Source organism: Cricetulus griseus, chromosome 7 (assembly GCF_003668045.3).
Source record: "Cricetulus griseus strain 17A/GY chromosome 7, alternate assembly CriGri-PICRH-1.0, whole genome shotgun sequence".
NCBI lineage: Eukaryota > Metazoa > Chordata > Mammalia > Rodentia > Cricetidae > Cricetulus > Cricetulus griseus.
This window is the reverse complement of record NC_048600.1, coordinates 78050369-78059788: the sequence shown is the minus strand read 5'-3', so window position 1 is coordinate 78059788 and position 9420 is coordinate 78050369.

Here is a 9420-nt window from a genome sequence, read left to right as displayed (position 1 = left end):
GTCCACCCTGTAATTGCTCCCACGAGAATATCTTGCAGTTAATCCTAGATGTTGCATCATCTGTTTGTAAATATTTCTTTATGTATCCCTAAAAGAGATTGCAGTTGTTTAAAATGGAACTACAACAGCTTTATCAGGCCTGAAAGATGAACAGTTACTCTTCCCCATCAAATGCCCAGGCCATGTTGAAATTGTCATGGTACTTTACCTTTTACAGTTTGTTTGAATAAGGATATGCCTTGCAAGTGTCTCTTGATCACTGTATAATCCAACAGTGATGAATTGCCCCTTTGTGACAGGCAGCCCACTGTTTCTCCTGTCTGTGTTTGGATGGTGGCTTCCTTTGCCCCGTCTGCTGAGACTTCCTGAATCAGTACGTGGGCTTCTCTGCTCAGGCCCAACAGTGATCTTACTCCTCATGATGGCTGTATTGCAGTCACAATACAGCCAGGCAGCTAGATGTTTAGAAGAGACTGCCATTAGACAGCAGCTATCTCCCAGATCTGCCATTCTCCATGTCGTTGAAACAGGACTTTTGCAGATCATGGCTTTGTGACTCTTCCTTTTAAAAACTCTTCATACCTCTCTACATTCTCCTCTCTTCAGTGAATGAAGCATGATCTGCATTGAAGATCCCAGTTGGGAATACAGTGATGTGCTTGAGTCCTCATCCTGTGTCCTGTACATCTCATCAGTCAAATGAGAACGGCCTCATCCACACACATTTGTCTTGGTATCTCTAGGGTCTCTTAATCTGAATTGCTTTCACAGACTCTTGTTTTCCTGCCACCATTATCCCACTTAACTGGTTTTCCATTTTGCACTTAGCATGTTTCTTTAAAACAAATGTGATCACACTTTTCTCTTAGAAATTTTCCATGACTCTTGATTGCTCGTGCAACACTCATGCCATGCGGCTCCTAAGAACCTGGGCCCCTTACTGTCCACACTTACTTCTCTGCTGCTTTCCCCACTTCATTCTCCCAGGAGTTCCTTCTCAGCCTCCACAGGTGCCTCCAGACTTCTGTGGGCACATACCCTTTTCCCTTTGCTAGCTTAAACCCAAGTATGAACTTCTTCATCCCTTCAGGCCTCTTTACTGGGACTTCTCTCCAAGAGTGTAGTCCTGTGCCTGTGCCGACAGGAGCTAATTGCTATAACAAAGTTTCATGTTGCCCCAACTTATCTCTTCTCCATGAACCTGCTCATCCCTCTATCACATACTATTACCATTAAAGGCCACCCTCCATGTCATGACCCAGAGGGCTTTTGTCAGAGTTGTTGGGGTCATGGTTTTGCAACTTTCCACCTACCAGACTCATTAGCCACACAAACCTCTCCTTTTAGACACTGCCTAGCACCAGACCTCTTACAGTAACACAGGGCAAACTTACCTCAACCTGTGGGTCAAGACCCTTTTGAAGGGGTAGGTCATAGACCCTTTCACATGGGTTGCCTAAGACCATTAGAAGACACAGATATTTACATTGCAATTCATAACAGTACCAAAATTACAATTACAAAATAGCAACAAAAATAACTTTGTGGTGGGATGTTACCATAATATGAGGAACTGTATTAAAGAGTCACAGCATTAGGAAGGTTGAGAACCACTGGTCTGGGTGATGCTCTTCAAGAATAGCCATAGCCTTCCTAATGGAATTGAGTATCAGGGGGAAACTAACAGGGCACACACAAGAAGATAAACAGCTCATTCTCATTAGTCACAGCCTAATAAATAACAAGGTCCTCTCCAGTGTGAGCAGAGTGGGAATTTCAGTTGTTATTCTGCTGTGCTTAATGTAATAAACTGGAATATGCTTAATCTAGATTTGTGATATATAACTCTATAAGGGTCATTGTTTCCTGACAACATGAGTCATTTAGGAACACTTTAAATGTCTAAGAAGCCTTAAGTTTTGTGTTCTCCTGCCTCTGTTGTTTGTTTGACTTTTTTGCATTTTGTGTCTGTATAGTCCCCAAGTTTGGAGATTTACCACATTTTCAGTGGATTTAATGTTGTGGGTTATTGAAATATGATGTGACATGTAACATGTCGTTTCTTTTCATTGGTCTTCTTGTTTACATTTGATTCTTGGCCCTAGCAACAATGATCACTTAAATTGTATCTTCTTTACTGTCTTCATCATTCATTCATTAGCTGCCCACATCTGCTTCTTAGCATGTCTCTCTTTTTGAATTCTTTGTTACTTTTCATTTTTCTCAGCACAGCACTTTCAGGTGTTTTTTTTTTTTTTTTTAAATCTTTTTATTTCTTCCAGAATGGGTGTAGTTTTTAAAAAGTCATCACCAAATTTAGGGGCACCTGGATTTCTTCCTATCAGTTTTGAGTTAATTTTTAGGAAAAGTACAAGGTCTGTGTCTAGAATCCCACCCCTCCTATCTGTTTGGTATATAACTACTGAGGCCACCCATTCCTTCTTTTTTTCTCTCTCTCTAACAACTGATATCAGTTATTTGGTCTCTAATTACTTGGAGAAACTATAGAACCTTTTCTTCAAGCTGCTGCATTTTCTGTACCCAGATTCCACTTTTTGGTTGTCTCTAACTCAGTACTTAGATTTTATCTGATTCTTTCTAGACTTCCTTCTTTTGGTGGATAAATACTGCTCTGATTTTCTTTGGAAGCATGAAGTAAACATTTCCTTTAAACACAAATGTTTAAAAGTAAATTTCATCAGCTTATATTCTGTAGACTCTATGCCTGTTTTTCTCCAATGAGGGAACAATGGATAAATAAAATAGCTAAAGGATGTTCAAAAGTGTCCCAGGCTGGACAAAGCATTCAGCTGTCACTCTGTACAAAGCGTGGGCATTTTCCTACAAGATTCAGCTTTATTCATATGCTCTCTACGGAGTTTTTATGTCTAAAATCAATTAGTAATTAGTCTTCACTGTTTTCAGTGTGCACCTCACTCCTAGCTCATCTCCCTACACACATGATGTCATTTAACACAGCTCCATAGATTGATACCCAGAATCCCCATTTGCTAAAAAGGAAGATGGATGTCCATGCTGATGGGAGCATCCTGAGCTTTCAGTGTTTAGTACCTGGAGAAGGAACAGTTAATGCAGCATGCTTGTACTGAGGGCCCTCAGCTTTCTGCACTTTCTGGGCCTCAAGCATGGAACAGAAGCAGACAAACAGAACCTAGAACCCAGGTCCTCAACCTTGCTAATGCTGTGACCTTTAATACATTTCCTCATGTTATGGTGACCCCCAGCCATAAAATTATTTCATTGCTACTTCATCATTGTAATTTTGCTACTCTGAATTATAGTGTAAATATCTGTGTTTTCTGATGGTCTTATGTGATCCCTGTGAAAGATTCTATGGCCCCCAAAGGAGTCATGACCCACAGGTTGAGAACAGCCGGTCTAGAGGGTCCTTAGAGAAGGACAGAAGCAGGACTCAGCTGTGACATTCAAGGACAGGCCCCAACAAAGGGGACAGTGTAACAAGGGGTAAAAGCAGATGATGGTGGCAAAATTATCAAAACCTAAAATCACCAAGGCATGTGCTCTTCACCTGTGCCCCAGACGCTCTTTCCCCCTGTAAGTGAACACTTTATCGTATTAGCAGTGGGATAGAACCATGCAAAGGGCATAGCTCTTAAAAACTGCAAGCTGACTGACTAAGCTGAAACTTCCTCCAACACGAAAGAGGAGAAACTTGAAACATCCAAGCAAACAGGCTGTCTGGAAGAGTCAAGGGGCTCATTCTGATATTTCTAAGTTGAGAGTCTTGCTTAGCAGAAATGTCTATGACTGTTCAACAGGGTGATGCTTTCTTTTCATTTGTTTCATTGTAGTTCAGTACTAGGATCGAACCTGGGGCCTCATAGCTGTGGGCAGGCATTCTCTACTAAGTTACATCTTGCTTTAGGAACTTAATTATCTATACGTTCTTACTTATTGAGGGCAGTCAGCACACACAGACAAAAGAGGACAATGTTCAGGCATCAGCTTTCTCTTCTACTGTGTGGGTCCTGGGGATTGAACTCAGGCTTGGTGGCAAGTACCCACTGAGTGATATCAGCAGCCTATACATCATGTTTTCAAAATCAACATTATCTCCTTACTTCTGTTTTAACTTTGAGGATGTAATTCATTAGAAATTAGACACTTTTTTGTTGATGTTTCTTGTTTTCTTTTACATGGCATAGCTCTTAAAAAACCAGCTGGTTAGGTATTCTTAAGAAAATGCAAATGCATGAACCCAAGGTAGGAAAGTATCCTGGAATCTTGTGTATTGAGAAGACAAAGCTTTCTAACAGGACAAATATTCATATTTCTTGGTAAAATAATCAATATTAAGTACTGCTTATTCTGTCGATGTTTAAAACACATTAAATTGTTTGTCTAGCCCTGTGGTTCTGCCTTTCCATTTTTAAAGGACAAATTAGTTTTGACACCAAATGAAAAGTTTTATGGAAAAAAATGTTCAAAGTAAATAGGACATTTTGACCTAGTTTGAAGCAGCCACCTGGTAAATCCACAAGGATTGGTAAATACAGGTCTCTGGCCTTCTCTATGAAGCAATGCTTGGGATGAATAGAAACTGTTTTGGAGCCAGTAATTTTCCATTTCGTTCTTTCTCACTCCTCTCAGCTCCTCAGTATTTATGATATTTATATCAGCTTGCCTTAGTTACTATGTGAGGGACATGGACTTAAAGGTATGCAGTGGCATTTGTCTCCTGCTTAAGACATGCTTCCCTTTGTAATGTGGATAACTGCGATGTTTTCTGTGCTTGGATGCCTGTGCCTAGCCTTTGGTTGTCTGTATACAGAAAGTATCTTTCCTGTTCACAAGTGAAAACAAAGGACACTGCATATTTCTTAACTTTGCATTTCACGAAAATTCACATCTGGTGTACACACAAATTCAGACTTAAAGTTTAAAATGGCAGGTCAAATATTCAATATCTTTGTCATTAGGTGTAGCTATTAGCACCGATCCACACCTTCCAGTCTAGAAGGCAGCTTTCTTGGAGTCATCCACCACTATGGACTCTTAAAATCTTTGTCCTCTTCTTCCTCTCAGCTCCTGGAGCCTTAGAGGGAGGGGACTGATAAAGACATTCAATGTAGGGCTGACTGTTTCCAGGTCTCTCACTCTCTACACATGTTAGTTTCCCCTCTGATCAGTGAGGCATTTATCTGTGGGATCATTTTATTGTTACATTCCTTCAGCCAAGTAATAGTAGTAGGTATTCCTCCTTTGTAGTCATGTGTACCCTATCAATAGCCAAGAAAAGTACCTCCACTTCTAAAAGACCTGACCAAGGGAAATATGTCCTTGTAGATAATATTCTGGAATAGTCCTTCCCAGATAAAAGAATGGTATCATGATGACATAGCATTTAAAAAATTTTTTGCATTATCAGCTCATGCTTTATTGCTAAAAACATATACACACAGGTGCAGTTTCAAACTCTTACAACAGTTCCTTTTCCAAAGAGTAAAATTGCTTCAAAACTCCCAGAGATGCATAGATTAGGAAGCTGCCTTTTGTAGTGCTTCAAACATTCAGTGCAGCTCTTGTAACATAACCTCATACATCGATGATGGGATGCAAGGTACATGGAAGAGCAAGCAAACAACACCACCTGTGCTTGCAGGGCAAGCCAGCAGCACAACTCTCAGGTAGATAGCTTGGATATTCATAACCCTTCTCATTAAAGGAATGTGTGGGTGTAAGGTTAATGCCCAGACAGAAACGTTTAAAGACTGGTAACACGATGACAGAACAGCTGTCTGATCCCTGGGCCTAAGTCATAGCATTTAATATGATTGCTTTTATGCTTGGCATAATGTGTTGGTTATTGTCAACTTGCCATCAGTTATAGTCACCTTGCAAGAGGGAACCACTCAGTGAGCTGCCCTGGCTGGAGGTGAGCATCAGGGATTTCGTTGGAAGAGGCTACATGGGAGTCTATGACTGCTGCAAGCACAGTTGATACAAGTTATGCTCTATCAGAAGACAGACACCTTCCAAAGCCAAACTGATAAGAAAAGTAAGTCACTGGGACAGAATGACTAGCCAAGGTTTTAAATTATTTATGAAGCATGACTAAAAGCTCAGTTGAAGGAGATGTTGATTAGATGACAGACATCCAATTTAGACAGGAGCAATGACTCCAAGACACCTATTGTAAAGTACAGTAGTTAGAGTCAATAGCAGTGGGGTGTACTTGACAATAGCCAAAAAAATTTAAAAATGTAAAAGAATCCGGCTGGTGGCACATACCTTTAATACCAGCACTGGGGAAGGGGGCAGGGGCAGGCAGATCTCTAAGAATTTGAGGCTAGCCTGGTCCACAGAGTGAGTTCCAAGACAGCTGAGGCTACCCACAGACACCCTGTCTTGATAATAAAAAGTACCCACAAAAATAGATTGTAAGTGTTCTAACAACACACATGTAGATATAATGTGCACCTACCTTAATTTACTTGACTCAGCTAGTTTGTTATATGGTTATATTTAAAAACATTGTGTTGCATACTATAAATATACACAACATTTACTTTTCAACACAAAATAAGACAGGGGGCTATTAATTAGTTGATGCTTTCAAAAACATAATCCTTTTGTTGTTGTTGTTGGTTTGGATGTCTCCGAATTCACACCAACCCCAAAGCAGAAGGATCCCATCATCATCCCAGGCTCAGTGCACATGCCATCCAGGGCAATCTTACTTTCAGATTTCCTAAGGTTACACAATACCCGCCCGTCCAGCCCTCTCACCCCAACTCAGTTCTGCCTGTACCTGAACCCCCTGGCTTCCTGGCTTCTCCAACACCTTGATCCTGTCTGGTTTCTAGTTTCTTAGCCCATGGATAGATAACTTATGCTGAGCAGCTAATTAAAATCAACTGGTAAACACAAAATGATCACCTGATTTGCATGTTCAGAACTTAACCCAAATAATGGCTGGCCAGTGAAGGGATTTTAAGGCTCCCCAAGGCAGTATTGGTGTATTGATGTCTATTTGCCCCTGAGCTTGTCAGGCTGTATACAGCTTCTAGTAGATAACAAATTTGCAACTGCAGATCTTACCATCAATAGGTGCTTCCTCCCAAACAAAGTGCTCCACACATGAGTGAATTATATTTATCAAGCTATTTGGCTGTTTAGCACTCTGGAATGCATTGCCATTCTGTGTTTTAGACTTTCGATTTTGAGCAGAGATGCTCAAACAGTAACCAAATATGATGATGTTCCATCTAGATATAAAGGATGGTACTTGGTGCTTTGGGGAAGCTATGGGTTCCATTTATAGCTTTAAATTATAATTCTATAATTTACATTCTACAATTTTTTATTATATAGATGACATTCAGAAAGGCTGCTTAGCCCAAGATCAATCAAAAACAATAGTCATGCTTGATCTATTTTGCTTTCACCATACAATTCACCATAACACATAAAAACTTAACATTTTCTACCTGAGTTACATGTTTTCTGGCATTAGGAGTGCCTAATAGTTGATGTGGGAAAGTGGTTATCAGTACAAAGAAAACAAGATTAGCCAGGGGTTGTACTGACTCACATGGGGAGGGAGCCATGATATTAACCTCTGCTTTCTATACATTTGAGTGTTCTGTAACAAGCAGAGGCTAGTAAGAATTTTCATATTCCATAAAATAAGCATCAAACAGTTACAGATAGTTCAGCATTGGCTTAAGGCGCTGGGTTCGATCTCCAACACCACAAAAAGGAACAAATCAAAACAGCAAAAACAAATGGCTCAGCATCTAACCAGGACTTCAAAAGGTTCTGTCTGATCTGGCCACACACACACACACACACACACACACACACACACACACACACACACACACACACACACACACGAGAGGGGGGGGATTCACACAGACACTCACATTTAGTCACACACATTCACAGTCACACACAGACACACACACAGAGAGAGGCACACACAGGCACAGAGGCACACACAGTCATACAGTTTAAAGCATCTTCTAGCATTAGCAATGCAAACGTGGTATTAATCAGTCATGACAGCACAAACCAGAAGCCTTGAAGTCTCAGTGTTTCTGACACATCCCATAAGCAAATGCTCCCATTCAAGAGTGAACCAAAGCACTCAGCACCATTCACTGTCTTGTGTTCCTTTTCATTTACCCAAACCCAGCCAAAGCAAACCAGGGATCACCAGTGGAAAGAACTGCAAATGTTTGCAAGTGGTGAGCAAATTAGGAGAAAGTCCAAGATTTCGGGAGACTTGAATTATTGTGTGCAGATATAAATAAACATTGTTATCAGTTCAGGTTCTGTCAACACCCCAGCATGCCACACAGATTCATCCGAATATGAATGAGCTAGTGTTACTGATGCCTGATGAGACCAAAACCTCCTGAAGAGCACTCCCTGTACTTGCTAAGCTTTGCCGAAGTCAGCTCTTAGGATACAAAGCCACCACAAAGTATGCAGCCAGCTCTGATATAGAGTGTGTGTTCAGACAGCTACAGGGCAAAACAGCCATCCTCTCCTGTTGATCCCCATTTCATGTCTTGGCTCAGAGTATACCAGGAATAGCATGCTTTTCAATCTCCACTCCTCTGTTTCTCAATCAAGTAAGACATATTTATTGTACAGTATTTGTAAAAATTTAATCAAAAAGAAAGTCAAGCCTGTATTAATTATAACAAGCATTGCAATTCTAAATAAATGCTTTTAAAGCATTTTAAGGCAGATACTCTTCAAAATTAAGATAGGACCACATTGAGAGAAACTTAATTCATATACAGCCTGTGCACTCCTAGCATCTATAGGCATCTTCCACAGGAGTTGCAGTGTTTGTATTCATGGATATGTCATTTATCCAGTTTATATTTATTATTGGACATTTTACCAAGAATTATTGTTATACTCAAGAAATGTTCAGTTTCAGCCCTTCAGACGGAACCTGCATGAATATCATATCTTACATTATTTTTCTAATGCTCTTATTACAAATGTTTAGTAATAGAATTCATGGATATAAAATTTTGGTGACTTTTCATACAAATTGCTCCCAAGAGATACCATATATAATTTTAATCCCCCTCCCACGCTACCAGCACTCAATGTCATTCCTTCTCATCTTTTCCAGTTCAATAGGCAGCTGACATAATAACTTGAATTTGTGCCTCTTTTGGTAAAATTGTCAATAATATTTGCCAGGCATATTAACATAGACCTATAATCCCAGAACTCAGGAGGTCAGGTCAGGAGATCACTGAAAGTTTGAGATCAGCCTAGGTTACATAGTGAGTTCTAGGCCAGATTAGGCTACAAGAAATTCTGACTTAACAGCAAAACTACTATTAGCCTCTCTCTCTCTCTCTCTCTCTCTCTCTCTCTCTCTCTCTCTCTCTCTCTCTCTCTCAC